General features: G+C 38.9%; 1 protein-coding gene and 1 long non-coding RNA gene across 51 annotated transcripts in view; one reads left to right on the top strand and one right to left on the bottom strand.

Annotated features, from left to right (window-relative positions):
• The window catches only part of CLIP1 (CAP-Gly domain containing linker protein 1), a 114,213-nt gene that overhangs the window by 10,733 nt on the left and 86,237 nt on the right, over positions 1-17,243 (top strand). For 9 of the 50 annotated variants that reach the window (XM_023647237.2, XM_070220279.1, XM_023647235.2 and 6 more), the window contains exon 1: positions 4,179-4,911. The exons of 26 other annotated variants lie outside the window; for them this stretch is intronic. The gene's annotated coding sequence lies outside the window, so the exon portion shown is untranslated. Of the gene's footprint in view, positions 1-4,178; positions 4,912-7,726; positions 7,811-12,202; positions 12,330-17,243 lie in introns of those variants that run through there. 15 more of the 50 variants (XM_070220301.1, XM_070220314.1, XM_070220281.1 and 12 more) reach the window with 6 other exon arrangements.
• Positions 4,403-7,689, bottom strand: LOC111774664 (uncharacterized). The gene is made up of 3 exons (XR_002809757.2): positions 7,519-7,689; positions 7,173-7,290; positions 4,403-5,385 (listed from the first exon to the last, which is right to left on the bottom strand). It is a non-coding gene; the product is annotated as an uncharacterized lncRNA (long non-coding RNA).

Here is a 17,243-nt window from a genome sequence, read left to right as displayed (position 1 = left end):
TTTTTTTTTAATTCTTTTGAAGATGGAGGAACTTTGGGAGGCTGCTTATTTTCTGCTTATCTAAGTAGCAGGAAGAAAATAAATCTTCACTCAAACTTAGTTGTACAAAGACATTCATAATTGCAGGCAGTTGCATCGTGGCACAGAGTTCTATCTTTTAAAAAAAGGTCTAATGTTCCAGCTCTCTTTGCCTTAGTTAGGTTTTGGCCTCCTCCCCCTCCTTTTTAAAATGGCTGTAGACTTTGAAACTCTGGGTACAGATTGTGTTCTGTACTATGTCATACATACTTTAAGTTTTAAAAGCATGTAATTTTCAAGCACAGAATAATTTTTCAAGGGGTTTTGTCTATCTATTGATACCCTGTTCTGACTTTGTTCAGCAACATCCTGAACTGAGTCTTCAATCACTTAAAATTCTACTTCTGACTTTGATGGAAAGATATTGTAAAACTTTCTGTTTACTTTCAGTATCTTACTGTATGATATTCTCAAACCAACACTTAGGGTTGGTAGACTGATTTTATAAATTGCTTTGTAAGGGCTCTACCAGTTAGAAGTGGGAAGTACAACTCCCTTGTAGCACCGTTTGAATTAAGGAGCCAGTTAATTTTCTGACCCTTACTGGCTTGTGTTAGTCCTTTAATGCCTAAATGGGCTTTTCACATTGATTCCCTTAAATAGTGACTACGCTATTTACTTACCTTTCATCTTTTGTACTTTATCCTTGCTAGAGATATGCAGTTTGTGTTTTTAATTCTTTGTGTTAATTTTAAAGCTGAGTCTGGCCTATTTAAAAAGTTATATCATATATTGTGTATGAAACATACATAAATGCTACTTATGTAGATAAATGTCAGTGAAAATAGATCTTAGTGGTACTCAAGTACAATAAGGTGACAGAAGGCTAAAGAAGAGCCAGAATTATGCTACCTGGAATCTTTCTAACATTTTTTGCCTAGATATTCCCTTATGAATCCAGAGTGATGACAGCAACAGGACCCATCCAGATGAATTACCCAGGAGTTGGAGATGTTTGTGGAAGTATTGGTGTTCATGAATATTTTTGACAATGGAATGAAAAAAAGGAGGATAGGCTGCATGTATTTAATATTCAATTAACGTTTGTTAAGTAATCTACCATATGAGAGGCACAGGGAACTGAAATTGTTGCAAGTAAAGACAATGAGGACCATGTTTTGAAAAATAGCTGTGAGTGCTCGTATTCTGACAAATGGCTCTTTGGAGTTGGTGTAAGTAAATCCTGTAAGAACAAGGTAATAAACTGAGTAGAGAGATGTGGAACTGAATGAAAGTGTTGACAGGTGGCCCCATACTTAAGTTGGTGTTTTTTACATTTTAGTTTTACCTTTCTCATGTCTCCTTTTCTCTTCCTTTAACTTATTTTATTATTTTGTGTCATACTTTATAATGATTTCTGAAATATATAAATTTAGCACTACATGAATATGTTATTACCACCTCTTTCTTCAGCTTGTGGATTAACTGTAAGTTTATCAAAAGTGGTACAAAATTAGCTTGAACTGTGAGAGAGGTGTCAGGTGACTTGCAGTTCTTAGAAGATTCTGTTTCTTCAGCTAGGTGATCTTTGGAGAACTCTGGCAATCTTTAAGCTAGACTACGATGCTGCTTTTTCCAATTTATATGAAAAATTAAGTAATGAACAATGGTTTTCTTAATTTCATTTTTCATTTATTGTGGGAGTTTTTTAGTTTAAGTCTTAGGCTCCTGCCACGGTATATTTAGAAAATTTAGACTTTGTACTGAACCTCAGTATTTTGTGGTATTCTATTAAGAACACCGCTATTTCCAGATGCTCTGGCCTCCTCAACACATTTGAGACACTGCTCCACCGTTTTAAGCTTACCCTTTGGAAGGACAGAGTCTGCTCTCTGGAGGATGGATTCTCTATTTCTTTCCACGTGGGAAAATGGCTTTCACTTCTTCTGTATGTTTATTTCTGGCAAGGCTGTATGGCCTTTTCCCCCTGGCTAATCTTTTCATTATTCCTGAGTCTTGGAATGGTCTGCTGGAGATGGTGGGATAAAGAAACAGAGGGACAATTTCAAAATCCCTCCCTGTCTTCCCAGGCATCAGCCTTAGTGACTTATCTCCCATGTGTATGGTTTATCCTGTTGCCTTTAAACCAGTCATTTAGTTGCTGCTGACAACAGATGGCTCCGGTCCCCTACCTTCTTCTCTCTAGTTTCTCTCACTTGTCATTACACTGATGTGAACAGTGGCTCTTCTGTGGCCTGTACCCTACACTGTGTTTGGTGAAGTCACACACATTTTCCCTGTGTTCAAGGGGCAAGCTTCGGGTAGGCCAGAACCTTAGGATGACCTTATGTGGCTTCATGTCACTCATCATCAGTTCACACTGACTGACCACTCATGTGCTTGCCAGATACTCTACCCTGGAGAAGATGCTCCTCCCTCCATCCTCCGAGGAATATTCTGCGTTTTCATTCAGTAGACTAACAAGTTTTCCAGATGTTAAAACTTGGGACAAGGCTCTTTCTTTCCTGGGTCTTACATTTTACATTATAGCCACTAGCCTGTTTCTAAGTCAAAGCCAATTTACTAAAGTTTAGGGGAAAAAATATCAGATTAGTAAGAAACTAATAGCTGACAATACAGTCGCATCCTTCACCTCTCTTTTCTCTCCTACAGTTTTTCCATCCAGTCTGCAGGCTGATCTTTCCATATGTTCTTAACACGCCATTCCTTCACTCTGCATTGGTTTACCTCAATCAGAAAGATGGAAGATGCTGCTTCAGTAAAATAATGCTCTCGCTCCCCTCTTTGTACTTGAAATGCTGCCTCCTGCCATACTGGCCTTAAATCTGCCGGTCGCTGACTCTCGGTTCCTTTCTTGTATCTTGAGACACACCTATTAAATTTTTATCTGTAACTCAATCTCTGTACTTTGCTTTGAGTTTGCGTGGGTATATTTTCAAACTCTTAGTGTAAGCTGTCAGTTTTACTGGGCAGGGCCTGTGCTGTAAGCAGGGCTTCTTTACACATTAGGTATCCCCTGTCAAATAGATATTTTAAGGGTCCTTTTGCTGTAAATGCTATTTTTTCCTTTTTTATCTTAAGAACAATTAGATTATTCAAAATTTTATGTTCAAGAGTTTACGTTTTTCTGATCTTTTCCTCACATATGTATTGTAATGAAGTAGGAAAGACGAAGGTTGCATACGCAGCCCGATTTGGGGTATTTGATTGGCAAGTGTCTTATCAATGCCAAGAGGAGAGCTACTTTATATTCTGCCTTAAACGTACATTCTACACCTGCACTGTCCAGTACAGTAGCCACAATCCGCGGATGGCTTTTGAGCACTTGAACTGTGCGAAGTCCAAGTTGTTATGTGCTATTAAGTATAAAATACACAATAGATTTCAAAGACCTAGTATGAAAAAAAGAATGTGAAATAGCTTAGTAATAATTTTTATATTGATTACATTTTGAAGTAATATTTTGGATTTACTGGGTTAAATAAAATGTTATTAGTTTCAGCTATTTTATTTTTTAAATGTGCTTACTAGAAAATTCAAAGTTATGCATATATCTCACGTTATACTTCTATTGGACAGCACTGTTCTAGAAAGTATAGTAGTGTCAACAAAGGTAATGATCTAATTTGTCTTACAGCTCTTATGTACCACCTACTGGAGGTGGTAATCGAACAGTTTACTCATAGCCTCATTGGCCTGCTTTTAAAAAGAGGCCCCAGAGTTGGGAAACCCTCTAATGCTGTTGTTTTCAGCAAATGCTTAGAGGGTGAAGTATAAATTACAGAATTGCATCATTTTATGGGTTCTTGTTTTGAGGTTGAGTCAGTTCAGAAGGGTTTTGAACTCTTACTATATATCACATGCTATCTTGGGTCCTTTGGATGCAAAGGCAAATTTCATCCCTGACCATGAGGAACTTAGTCATAGCATGCTATGCAAACAAAACACGAGTGAGTGTGATTCATCGTCCAATAATAGAAGACTGCACAGTGGCTGGAGTAGTCCAGGGGAGGGAGAGATGGGGCAGGAAGAGTAGTCAGGAGAAACCCCACGAGGAGTGATGCGTCTGCTTGTATTCTGTTAGAGTCATTTCCTGTGTCCCCCGAAGCCCTTATATATGGGAATGTGCTGCATGCAGCAGTGGAGTGTGCGCCTTGGGTGTATAAACAGCCCATATGTGGGAGATGAGGCATGACTGTGCACTTCCCATCAAACGACCTGAAGCTCAGTTCAGCTGGCATGCGAGATGTGTTTAAATTGGTCCCGGGCAGGCCTATCAGCTTAGTAATTGGGTTTTGATAGTCTTCTGTGAAGTTGAAATACTTGACCTTCCTTGTTTTACGCAGGAATTGGAGAAAATCTGTAAATGCTTGTCAATTTTATTTGTCTCTCTCAGTCTTTTCTGTATGTACAGAAATATGAATGTGAATGAAATTGAAAGAGGGGGAAAAATTGAATAACTTACATTTCTTTAGTGGAAATACTAGTCAATTTGGAAAGCCACCAGAGTATTGTGTAAGTGTTTTCAGTGGCTGAAGCAGATGAGCTCAGGTTTCAGTGTGTCTCCTGTGTTGGGGGTGGGGGAGAGCAAGTGACACAGCATACAACAGACACTTACATAACCATGACTTCAGGGGACAGGATTAAGCTGTGAATGAACCTCCCAAACTCAGGCGTATGATATTAGAACACAACATTTGAGTTTTTCTCTCAAGCTTGACTTGAAAATCAGCATCAGAAACATCTTTCAAACTAGCCTTTTCATTACTCTCAGAACTTCTTTCCACGTCCCTTCTGTTATTAAGTTCGTGGACTTTTAACGTTTTAGAATTGGAAGGGAGCTCAGACGTCTCGGAGTGCAGCTCTCTACAGGTAAGTCACTTAACCCGTCTACTGCTGGATTTCCTCTCAGTCACCCAGCGGGGCTAAGCCGAAGCCTGGGTTTCCAGAAGCCCCCTCTTCTGTACGTGCAACCTGTCTCTGGAGGCCCAGAGTTAAACTCCCTCTCCTGGCAGATTAAATTCATTGGAGATTCTTCAGCTCTCCTTTTGCCTCCCAACAGATTTTCCGGATTTGGTAAATAAAGGACTATTTTCGTTTTGCTGATGGGGCGAAATAGACTATAAAGGGACTGAGACCAAGTGTGGAGATGTGATTTGCCTCAGACGATACAGTGCCCTGCTGGAGGGTGCCAGGAGATGCTGAACCTGTTAGAGGCCCACCTTATCAGATGTGGGTTCTTCTTCACTGATGGCAGAGTACTCTTTGGCAAAGTGAGAGCCTCACTTTGAATCACTTTCACTTTTGAATCCTTGCCCTTTCATTTAGGGAGTTTCAACTTGGAATCTAAACAGTAGAACCACAAAAAGATGGAGTTAGAAATAGATCTTACTTAATCAGTATCCTCAGGTTATAGATCAGGATATTAAGGTCTGGGAGGGGTTACGTACCTGTTGAATGTCATCCGGCTGGGACAGAGTCCAGGTGTTCATTACCCAGTCTAACCTTTTTATACGTTTGTTTTTTAAAGCCACAAATTTTTTTATGACAGTAAACAAAAAACCTAAACAAAACCTTAAGAAATCAGACAAGAATTATGAAGAATATTATTCCTTTTCACTTGAACATAATTTGTACCATGCTTGTTTTTGGAAACTGCTTGTTTTGAGGAACCTCTTGTTTCTGTAAATTGCTTAAGCTTTTTTTAGGTTATGAGGGGTGAGGCAGAAGGTGGTGTTTGGATTTTACTAAAATAGCTTCTATAATAAAACTTTTTATTATCGGAAATTTCAGACAGACACAAAAGTAGAATGGTACCATCACCTATCTTGAACAGTTATCAACTCATCAGTCTTATATAAGTTTAAGTATGCTGTCATCAAACTTGTGTGTAATTTAGACATAATTTGCTCTTGCCAGTAAAATGTCTTTTTGCTTTTAAGGAAATACAATACTTTTATTTATTATTCATGTAATTGTGCTTTTTGCGGTAGGAAGCTTGTACCTCAGGTGCATAGAGTTTATTTAGGTGAGATGATTCCCAATCTCTAAGCAGAGTTTTTATCTTTATTAGGTAAGAAAAACTAGCTGCTGTAAGAAACCCCACTAATTTTGGTGACCTTAATGGATGCGAGTTTATTTTCAGTTATGGAAAAGTCCAGAGTGGGTATTTCCTGATAGGGGAATGGGGAGAAGTGATTCAGGATTCAGCCTTCTTCCACCTTGTGATCCCACATTCCTCAATCTATGCTTTCGAGGTTGCCCAGCTTGTCTCCATCAAGCCGTCGGAGGGGCTGAGAGGATGGGGGATTGTACATGGGAAGATTTTATGGGCTAGCCCTAGAAGTGGCATACCTCCCACATAGAACTCAATCACATGGTCACACTGATCTGCAAAGGGAGCTGGGAAGTGGGGTCTGTGACTCCAGGAAGAAAAAGAAAAAGGCTTGGCGAACCTCTAGCCACTCTGCATGCTTATCCACTCCTCGTACTGGCCTTGTGCTGCATTTATGTTCCTGTGTAGAAAGCTGCACGGTAGAGTCTGCTTCAGTACTCTCTGGTTGAAGGCATTTTACTGTGGCTCAAAATCATTAAATTTTTTTCCTGCTTATGAAATTATACCTATTCATTAAATAAAATGTGAGAAACCCAAGAAGACACAAATATGGTATAAAAACTACCAATATAATCCCATAACCTGGAGATAATTATTATTAATCCTTTGCTACATTTTCTTCCAATTCAATTTTTTTTCTTAAGATTGGCACCTGAGCTAACAACTGTTGCCAATCTCCTTTTTTTTTCTTTCTGCTTTTTCTCCCCAAATCCCCCCAGTATATAGTTGTATATTTTAGTTGTGGGTCCTTCTAGTTGTAGTACATGGGACGCCGCCTCAACGTTGCCTAATGAGTGGTACCATGTCTGCGCCCGGGATCCAAACCAGAGAAACCCTGGGCTGCCGTAGCGGAGCACGCGAACTTAACCACTTGGCCACGGGGCCGGCCCCCAATTCAATAATTTTTAACCACTTAGAAATAATAAAATTTCACCAATTCTTATTCTGTGCTGGCTTGCAAACTGAAGCTCATAAGCAGGGGAAAACAACAACAATAACAACAATCTGACAACTGTACCTTTTCTTAGCAAAGATACACTGTTTGGAGCTCTGCTGAGGCTTTACACTTTGGGTGTTTCTGAACTGAACTTTCTGCTTACACATTGTAATCTTCTTCTTGGTAGAAAATATTGAGGCTGGCGAAGTTAAAGAAATATTAGAATGGCAAGGCAGGAATAACATTTTAAGTTTATGATTGACTTCCTACTCACTTTTCAGAATTCTTAAATATAGCTTAATTTTCCAGGAGGGAATACTAAGAAAAGGAGTTTGAAACAGAACTAACTTGCAAACTTGAAAAATGTAAAAAATACATTCTTCGTGGTGAGCTGAATACTTGGGTGGATGTGCTTCTCCCTGCTTACCTGCATTGCTTATAGTGGTCAGTAGTGGAGAAAGATGCTGCTAATCTTAGATGGGAGGACAGTTTCTTGGGAGAAGGTGCATTTCCTGAGTCATCAGCTCCAGATTCAGGGATACCAAACCTTCTGGTTTTTCTTTAAAGTGGTGAGGTTGCATCCTAGAGGCAGACCAACATCAGAATTCCTGTTTATGAGGTCATCATCATGACCTCACAGCCGAGGTCACTTAAAATGTTTGCCCAACTTCTGGCAGGATATGAGCTGAGGCCTGGTCCAATTCTACAGTCATCATGAGGTACTGTTTGTCTCATATTCCTAGATTTGGGTTGACTTTTCTGCAACTTCTGTAGATAAAAAGTAAAGAAGTTGTCATTAGGCCCTCTATATTTTACTGAAAAAGATTATATAATGAAAAGAAAATCATTGCTTTAAAATATCCTCTGGCAGGACGTTTAAAAACAGAAGACTGAGCAGTAGAGCAGAAATGTCTCACTGTGTGAATGGGTGTGTGGTCAACCAGTGGCTCTGTTTACTAGGTGATTTGATAGCAGTTTTCCTGTTCCCTGCAAATAAACATAGCATTTTTGTTCTAGGAAAATATATCTACCACACCAGGCAAGTAACAATCTGAAATGATTAGACTTTGTTATCAGTAGTATAAATTATTTATGACCCAGAAGCCTAAATTCAGATGTATCACAATTAAGAAGAAATATCCAGAAACCTGGTCTCTAAGGGTTAATACATATAATTTTCTTAAGGATTGCCCTCCTTTAAACTGTTAACCTAAAAAATAAAACACCCAGTTATTTTACCAGCAAAGTGGATTTACTGGGGAACAGCAAAGAATTTCAGTTCGGAACAAGCAAGCTATAGCAAAAGCCACAGGCAAGTCCAAGAATCAAAGGAGAGGACCATTATTTTATAGGGAAAAAGGAGGAAATTGGGAGGAGTTGTTTTGAATGGAAGTCCATTGGAGAAGAGCAAGAGTTCAGGGTGGTGATGGTTTCTCATTGACTGAGTTGCTAGTGTGGTCCGTTTCTATTTGGGGTGCAATGTACGTTTCTTCCTATTGGGGTCTGTAATTGATGATTCTTCCTGTTGAGGACTTCTTTTTCTTGGGGTCTATTAATTGACAATCTTTCCTGTAATTGACCTCAAGTGACAGTGTGTGGCAGCTCCCTCTTTGGGCCCCTGGACTCCATTTTAAATGAAGTTTCCATTTATTAATTTTCACAAACAAAAACTTCAAAAACTCTGTGTTCCTCTGTGCTAGGAATGAGCACTTGATAAATTATCCCAATCCCATCTTTTATTTAAGTAGATACTGGATTCTCCTAAGTTTGATTCTAGAGTTAAGAGATTATGTGGCCAAAATTTTTTTGTTTTGTTTCGTTACTGCTTTTCCCCCCACAAAGCATGTCAGTATCAGAAAGACTCAATATCCACTTTTTGAAGTAGATTGCTCTTTTTGTTTCTTGAAAAAATTTTTTTTGTTTTAATAGACGTTATTTTTTAGAGCAATTTTAGTTTCACAGCAAAATTGAGTGGAAGATACAGAGATTTCCCATATACCCCCTGCTACCACACATGCATTAGACTGCTCTTTTTAAAGCATTGTCCCATGTGTTCCCCATTTTTTCCCCTCTGTAACAGTCACATGTCCCTATTTTCTTAAATATGTATGACCTAAAGTCTTAAAATATTTGCTTTCTTTGAAACTAAGAGCCCTTTATGGATTTCCTAGGTATGTTCCCTTTCAAATGTGTGTCTTTAACTGGGATGTATTTAAGACAGCTTTTAGAAATGAGACATCCTGTACATATATGTTGTAGAAACTTGAAATTACCAATTTAAGGTTAATTTTAGCTATGGGGACAGTATTTAATTGCTTTAGATCAGTGTCAGTAATTAAAGTAATTATTTCATTATCTCATTTCATTTCTGTGCTTTCAGAAATAGAACTGTGCTTTCATATATTCTTTGACAGGTAGAACAGAATTGAGTCTTTTGAATTCCCATTCTCTTTCATGGAAGGGGTATCAAGATGGGGTCTGAATGGTAGTGGTTGTTAGCAGATGGGGAATGATCCCTCAGGCATCTTGAAATGAACTCTGGTGGTTTCCTGGGGCAGCTGGAACAGTTGACGGCTCTTTGTGCTTTGCATAAAGTGTTAGATGGCACTGGCTTCACCTCCAAACTTGGGGTTCATCACTACAGTCGTGCTTTTTTTTTTTTCTTTCAAGAGCCTGATAACTAACCCATTGTTTTTTTACTACAAATAAATGTTTTCTTTATCTGCATGTTTTCAATATTCTTCCCTTTATGAGGCATATTCTAGGGGACTGCTTAGGAGTAACTGTAGTAAGTATATGTTCTATGTTTTGAGAAGGCTCTCATCTTGAACTGTATTCCCAACCTCAGAAAATTTGTTAGAACGGAAGACTGATTTTTATGTAATTTCCTGTTCAAGTAACGTGTAGTGAAAGAGGTTATATCTGAGAGGAAAGTGGGGCAGTTGGATTCTTAGAAATAACTGGCTAGTATTTGTGGTGCATACTGTGTACTGGCATTGTTCTAATCACTTGAAGCCTCTCCAGACGCTACTGTTTTCCAGTATCTAACACACTAGACAAATGTGTCCCAAACCTTAGCTTCCCAGAGGGTGGAGCACATATTTGTGTTGGGTGGAAGGAGAATAGCGCTACTTTCTGGAATCCTAACTTTGAGTAAAGCTAACATTCTCAAGGCATATAAAGCACACTTCTGTTTAGGAAATACTGAACAGGGTAGGTCTTCTAAGGTTATTTGCTTCCCTGAAATAAATGTCTTGCCCTTTTAAATTTGTTATTTAAATCAGATCTCAGAGTTAAATCACAAACTAGGATATTAATGTAGTTCAAAATTTTTGCTTATTTCAGGCCTCGCTTTTTTGTCTCTTAAAATAATCCTGTAGCTTACACAGAAAAAAAACACAAAAAACTGTTCCTCTAGTGTTGATGTTTAGCAACAAAACTTCCTGTTTTTAGGCAGAAACCTTTTAATGAGAAGGAAGAGAGTCAGAAAGGATGTGCCACTGAACCATCCATGCCTGGAGCCCTTCTCCCTGGTACAGAGTTGGTGCTTGGAAGTAGATCGCTGTCCCTGCTTCTCCCGTTTGAGAATGTACAAGCAATATAGTAGCTATTTTTGACTGTTCAGAACATTTTTCAAGTGGTTCTTGGCTTGAAAAAATATTATAACTATGGCATCAATCAATGGTGTAAATATAGGATTCTGGGGGTTAGTGTATAGTATATGTTGCAACCTTATAGTTTGGAAAGCAAGATTATAAAGTAATGTGACTGACTTTTAAAAATAAATGGAAAAAATACACCAGATCTTAAATTCTTTCATCTAGAGAGGTGTCATTCATTTATTACAGTGATACTGCCGTTAATAATTTTTGGAACTCTTGGAATTACCCTATGTGTCTTGGATAAATTTTTGCTGTGTTCAATAGTTACACGTCATTGTATTTTTGGTTCAAATTATGGAGACAGCTAGTAGTGTTTTAGAGGCAAGTCTAATGAAGACCTTTGAGAGATTGAGATGGTCACTGCCATCTTGGGTCACCACTAAAGGGCAATTTATAAACTGCCTCTGAAAGAGGAGTTAAAAAATATTTTGACCAAAGCAGTATTATTTAAATAAACTTACGGTTTCCTCAGGTGATCACTTTGAAGGACACTGTTCATTTGGCAAGTAGATTGTCCCTGGATGGAGGAGGTTCTAGAACAGTGCTGTCCAGTAGGACTTTCTGTGATAATGGAAATTATTCTACATGTTGCACTGTGGCTTTTGAGCACTCGAAAAGTGGCTGCTGTGACTGAAGAACTGAATTTTTAATTTTATTTTAAAAGAATTTAAACAGTGCATGTGGCTTAGTGGCTACCATATTGGAGAGTGTAGATCTAGAATATTTGCCTTTCAGCCTAACTTGAAGACTGGGGTGAGCAGTTTATGATAAGTTTATGATAAGAGACCAAAAGTTATCAAGGCAGAGTAGGTCATGGAATATCTGGTCCCCCTCCCCTCCCGTTGTGCACAGAGTAGGAGAAAAGCCTGGAATTTGTCATTTGTGTTCAGTGCTATCTAATCTTTAGAGGGCTCCAGTTTATCCTTGCTAAAGTGTTATCCAAAGGGTTTTAGATGAGAACCTTCCTTTGTATTTACAGTTTAATCATCAACTTTTGATGCTCATGGCTCTTCTTCCCTGAAATTTAAGACCTGCCCTGTAGCCCCCATGAATACTGTTACCTGGAGGGAGTGAAGACTTGAATGCCAACCTTTGGTTTAAATCTTTACTTGATGCTGGTGGTTAGGTTAAGATAACGGAAACAAGCAAATAAAGTAAATAATAGGCTTAAAGGAGAAACTCTAGACGTCTTTCATTTTGTACCGGTAGAATCTTGAAGTAAAAGAGGCTTTTCCTTTGAGGTGTAAGACAAGTAAAAACAGATCACAGCAAAGGTCTTAGGTGGAGCTTTAAGATTCTTTAGTCTTCTTTCAGTCTACTTTTCTAAGTTGATTTCTTACAAAAATCTTCTGATGTTAGCCAAACTGAGCTCCTCATTGTCTTATTTACACGCTTTATTCCTTTCCTTCTCATCTCCTTCCCTGAAATCTTTTCTGTCTGCCTTTTTAGAAATCCTGACTTCCAACACCTGCACAACGCTGTTACTTTTCCCTGAGCCCTGCTCAAATCCTGCCTCGCCCCTGAAGCCTTTTCTTTCTGCCCGAGTCCATCCTCCCATCTTCCAAAACACTTTCAGGTATTTCTCATAAGTTGCATCACATTCTTAGTTATTTTTCATATGTATGGGTCTTCCCTCCCCAACTACCTTATAAATTCCTTGAGCTTAGGGCTGTGTCATATATTTTTCTGTCACCTGTAGCAAGTACCAAGTATATAACTTTTAAAAATACTGGATACACCCCAACTAGTTTGTAGAGTCATTTAAACAATGGAGACTTTTTATCTCATTCATTTTATTTAGTGCGCATTGTTTATAAAGTACTGTGGGGAATATAACGATGACTAAAAGACAGTTTCTCCCCTCAGGGCATTTATAGTCTGGTGGGATCTATAGACTACACACGGTGCAGTGTGCCAGGTGCCAGAAAAGAGGTACAGACTCAGTACCGTGGGAAATTGAGCGATGGACACGTTTTCATCGGAGAGGATTGCAGAAGGTTTTGTGGGGAGGGTGAGTGATGCCTGCGTTTGCCCTTGAGTAAGGTTTCAGCAGATCAAGATAACTAGACTTGGAAAGGGTGTTCAAGGCCAAATGAACAAGCTGAAACAAAAGCATAGAGGGGTGAAAGCGCCAAGGCTTCTGTAGTGGTATTTGGGAAATCAGTCATGTGGGTGATTCGTGTGCATGTAATTGAGAAAATGAACCTCAGGTAACTTTTCTTATCAGTCGTTTAGCAGTGGTTCTCAAACTTCAGCATCAGAATCACCAGAAGGACTTGAATACAGATAGCTGGGCCCACCCCCAGATTTTGTTTCAGTAGGTTTGGGGAGGGACCCTGCTAATTTGCACTTCTAACAGGTTCCCAGGTGATGTGGATGCTGCTACCCATTTTGAGAACCACTGAGTAGAGCACCAGTCCATCTGATAACTGGCTTAGAGAAATGCCTGTTTTACATGTAGAAATACCCCCAATGTTAATGCATAATTGTGTTCTTGTTGCTTTATGTACAGACCTCTGGTCTTTCCACAGATTGTAAATTCAGGCTGCTTATGTCACTCAACCCCTAGCACAATGCTGTAACAATGGTAATACAGTGGTAAATACTGTGTTTGCTAAATCTATAAATCTATAGATTTACAGTGCATCCAAATCTATAAATATCTGAACTAGAAGTACATGCTTCTGGAAGCCCTTATGAAATGGGAGTTTTAAACCTTTGTGACTCAAAATGTAAAGAAAAATTAATATAGCAGCAATTCTCAAACTTTTTTCCTCAGGACCCCTTTAGAGTCTTACAAATTATTGAGGTCTCCAAAGAGCTTTTGTTTATGTAGGTTTTATCTGTTGATGTTTACCATATTAGAAATGAAAACGGAAAGTATTTATTAGTTCATCAGAAATTATAATAAACCCATTATGTGTTACATAAATTTTTAATGAAGAATATTTTCTAAAATAAAAAATTTAATGAGAAGATGGCCTTGCTTTACATTTTTGCAAATCTCCGTAATGTCTGGCTTTAGCAGAAGACAAGTGCTGCCTTTCCTCTCTAGGGATACATTGTTTTGGTTGAAGTACGTGAAGAAAATTGGCCTCACACAGATGAATAGGAAAGGAAGGGAAAAGAGTATTTTAAGAGCATTTTCAGAATTATGGATTTTCTTCTTTGCTACTACTTAAAGACTTGGTAGGTGGTTATTTCTTGAAGGTGGAATCTGAAACTATATGAATGAACTTTTATTGTTACATAAAAATCCGTTGTTCTAATTTGTGCTTTGAATGAATCCTTTAGCCATGAATGCTTTTGTAACATTATGCACCATTAGTTGGGAAATGTTGATTCACCGAGTTATGAGATATTCCAAATACTGGCACATTTCATTATACAGTATCAAAAACTGCATTTGTTAATATCATTGATCTCATCAGAAAAGTCTTTAGCATTGAGAAGCTTCAAGCTCACAGTGAAGGATATGTTTTCCAAAATTCTCATTTTCTCTTGAAAGCTTAGATTTTATCATTGTTAACAAATAGTTGTTTTCCTTAAAGTGACAGGCTCACATAGTTCATTTTCAGGAAAATGTCTGCTGGATACCCAAGTCTAAGTAACCATAGTTAGTAATTTTTTCAAGTGAAAATGGTGTTCCATGGACAAAGTGGTTGTCTGAGCCTGCAGTTACACGTTTGCTTGTCTTTGAGACGGTCCCGGTCCACGGCGCGCAGAAGTGCTTCACGTGTGCTTCCCATTTTGGTACTCAGGGTGTTAAAAAGGTGTGTATTCATGGTTGAAATTTAGTAAAATTATTCGTTTTTCTGCTTCATCAAGTGCTTCATCACATTATTGTGTGAAAGTGGCTTTTTTTTTTTTCCTGCAAGTACTGGTGGCAGAGAATACAAGCTTCCATTGCCTTGATCTAGCACCTACAGTTTTTACCTGCTGTTGCTTTTGTACCGCGAGTGTCAATGTCAACATAGTAGAAAAAGGCAAATACCGTCTTAGTAATATTATGAAATCAGTTTTGCCTCCCTGCAAGGGTCTTGGGAGCACATGGACCACGCTTTGAGAACCACTGTGTGATAGTAGTGAAAGTCAGGGTGGGCAGGACAGGGTACCTCTGCATCACTCCTGCTTTAGAGACCGTACCCTCAGCTTTCATAAGCTCAGAAACTTTTTTCTTTTTACCCCTTTACCCAGAGATTAGACTCCTGAATCATACTATCAAATTTAGAGATTGCACTTTATAAAATATGACTTTGTGTATTTATAATGAGAGAAATGCCAAAAGACAGCATTCTCTTTGGTCACTCTTGGAAACCTAAACCATAATCTGAGCACAGAATTTTGGAGCATTGTCTCCAGTGTCCTTAATGCCGATTTTCATCCAGCTTTGCAAATTTGACTCACCCTTTTTCATAACAGGAATGTACCTGTTCCATAGACTTTATATTTCTTTCCAGAGAACCTTTTTTCAGTGTACGTAAAATAAACATTTTCTTTTAACTCCCTTTTTCAAGACTTCTTGGGTTATACTTTTTAGTTACATACCACCTTTCTTCATTTTGGTGTGTTTTCATGTTAAATAATTTTTATACATATGAAATAAGTGTGTGTATGCAGTATATAAATCTGCCGTTTAACAAGATCCCCAGGAATTTGTATGTACATAATGAACAATGAAACAAATACCCGTATACACCCTGCCCAACTCAAAAAATTGAACATTACCATTATGTTGGATTTCAATGTGGTTTTTATAACTGATTATTACAAAACAGCATTGTTTTTTGTTAGATTTTAGGTTCATTATGTTTTGGTTGCTTCATAAATGCACTTTTTTTAGTATACTACCTCTTAATTATGATATAGGACAGATAATTTTATACTTAACTATTCATCCCCGTACTGCTGGTTTCATCTGCTAATTGAGCCCAGTTCTTTACTCCTTCTTGTCTTCCCAAACTCTTTAACTCTGCCTTCTGCAATTCAAGTTGGTGATTATCAGTCTTCTCTCTGTATCACCAACCTCTTCTCTGAACATTCTCCTTCCCTTCTTGCCTTATCTAGAACTTGGCTGGCCCTTGAAGACACTATTTTGCCTGCAGCCCTCTCAAGGTTCTACCACAGAGCCAGGAGAGTGTGGAGGTGACAACATTGTTCGATGCTTTAGAGTACTGCTCAGGTCTTCAAAAATGCCAGCTCCTCTGAAGTTCTATGACCTGACATCCTTCCTGTGGCTGATATCCACTGACCTCAGTCTCTTTCCTTCATTCCTTTTAACTTCTGCTTCCTCCTGGCCATCAACATCTCCACTACCACTCCCTTTATTTGTAGGTTCCCAAAGTCCTACCAGTAACCCCTTCAGTGCCCAGGCCTCTGAGTTCCATCCCCATAGTCAGAGCCTTCACGCTTCTCACTCTAACCACCACCTCTTATCCGTCAACCCCTTGCTACTAAAAGAAAGGGATGTCCTCAAAATGGCGGCGTTAATCACTCCTGGGACTGTTAGAAAGCAGAATCTGAGGCCCCACGCCAGCCCTACTGAGTCAGAATCTGCAGCTTAACCAGATCCTAGGAGATTTGTATGCACGTGTGAATATCCAGAGTCCTCACTGTAGCAGTCCTTCATCCTGTTGAGGCCTCTCCTCCCTTGGCCTCACCACTTTCTCGCCATCAGACCTGCTCTATCTTCCCTTCTTACCCATCTCAGATTCCTGGCCCATTTCAATCACTCCTTTAAAACACTCCTTTAAAATTGCCATCAGCTCCCTTCTTTTTCCCTTCCATTTAATTTAATTGCCAAAATTTTGATGTGGTTGAACTTTGCTACCTACTTTTCTTGTACCTGTGCTTGAGCAGAAGCTTGTTATCAGAGTGAAAATGAGGGGAGGCTGGTTTCACTTTAAATTCGTGACCACAAACCTCACAAATACTTTGGGCTGCTTGGCTTTCTTACTATGTTTTCCTAATAAGCTCCTGTTTCTTTGCTCAAAGACAGATATTTTGTGTGTTCAACTCTCTCTCTCAGCCTCCCAGAGGGTTCTCCCTCCTGTTTCCCCACTGGGTGATAAGAAAATGGAAGTATCTTTTGCATAGTAGTTTCTCAGGAAATATTTGTTGAATGAATGAATGACCATCTTGTGGGAAGGTTTCCTTCAGAGAGCTCATCTATTAGGCAAAGCACTGGCTCCCCAAAGTGCCACCACTTCTTTAACTGAGTGACCTTGGGAAAGCCACTTAACCTCTCAGACCTTTCTCATAGTCCATGACTGGGCATGATGGTAATCATTCACCTACCTTCACAGTGATTTTGAGACTCAAGGCAGTTCTGTATTTGCGCTTTGTGAACTCTTGGTGCTGCACAAATGCAGTTCATTTTAGTGATACTAGCACTAATGTTTTGGATTGTGGTGTGTGGTCTCTCCAAGTTTGAATGTTAGATTTAGTGGAAAGAACTTGGTCTCTGGAGTCACACTTGTATTCGCATTTC

This window comes from Equus caballus, chromosome 8 (genome assembly GCF_041296265.1).
Source record: "Equus caballus isolate H_3958 breed thoroughbred chromosome 8, TB-T2T, whole genome shotgun sequence".
NCBI lineage: Eukaryota > Metazoa > Chordata > Mammalia > Perissodactyla > Equidae > Equus > Equus caballus.
Note: the sequence above shows the minus strand (reverse complement) of the source record. Positions and strands in the feature narration are given on the sequence as shown.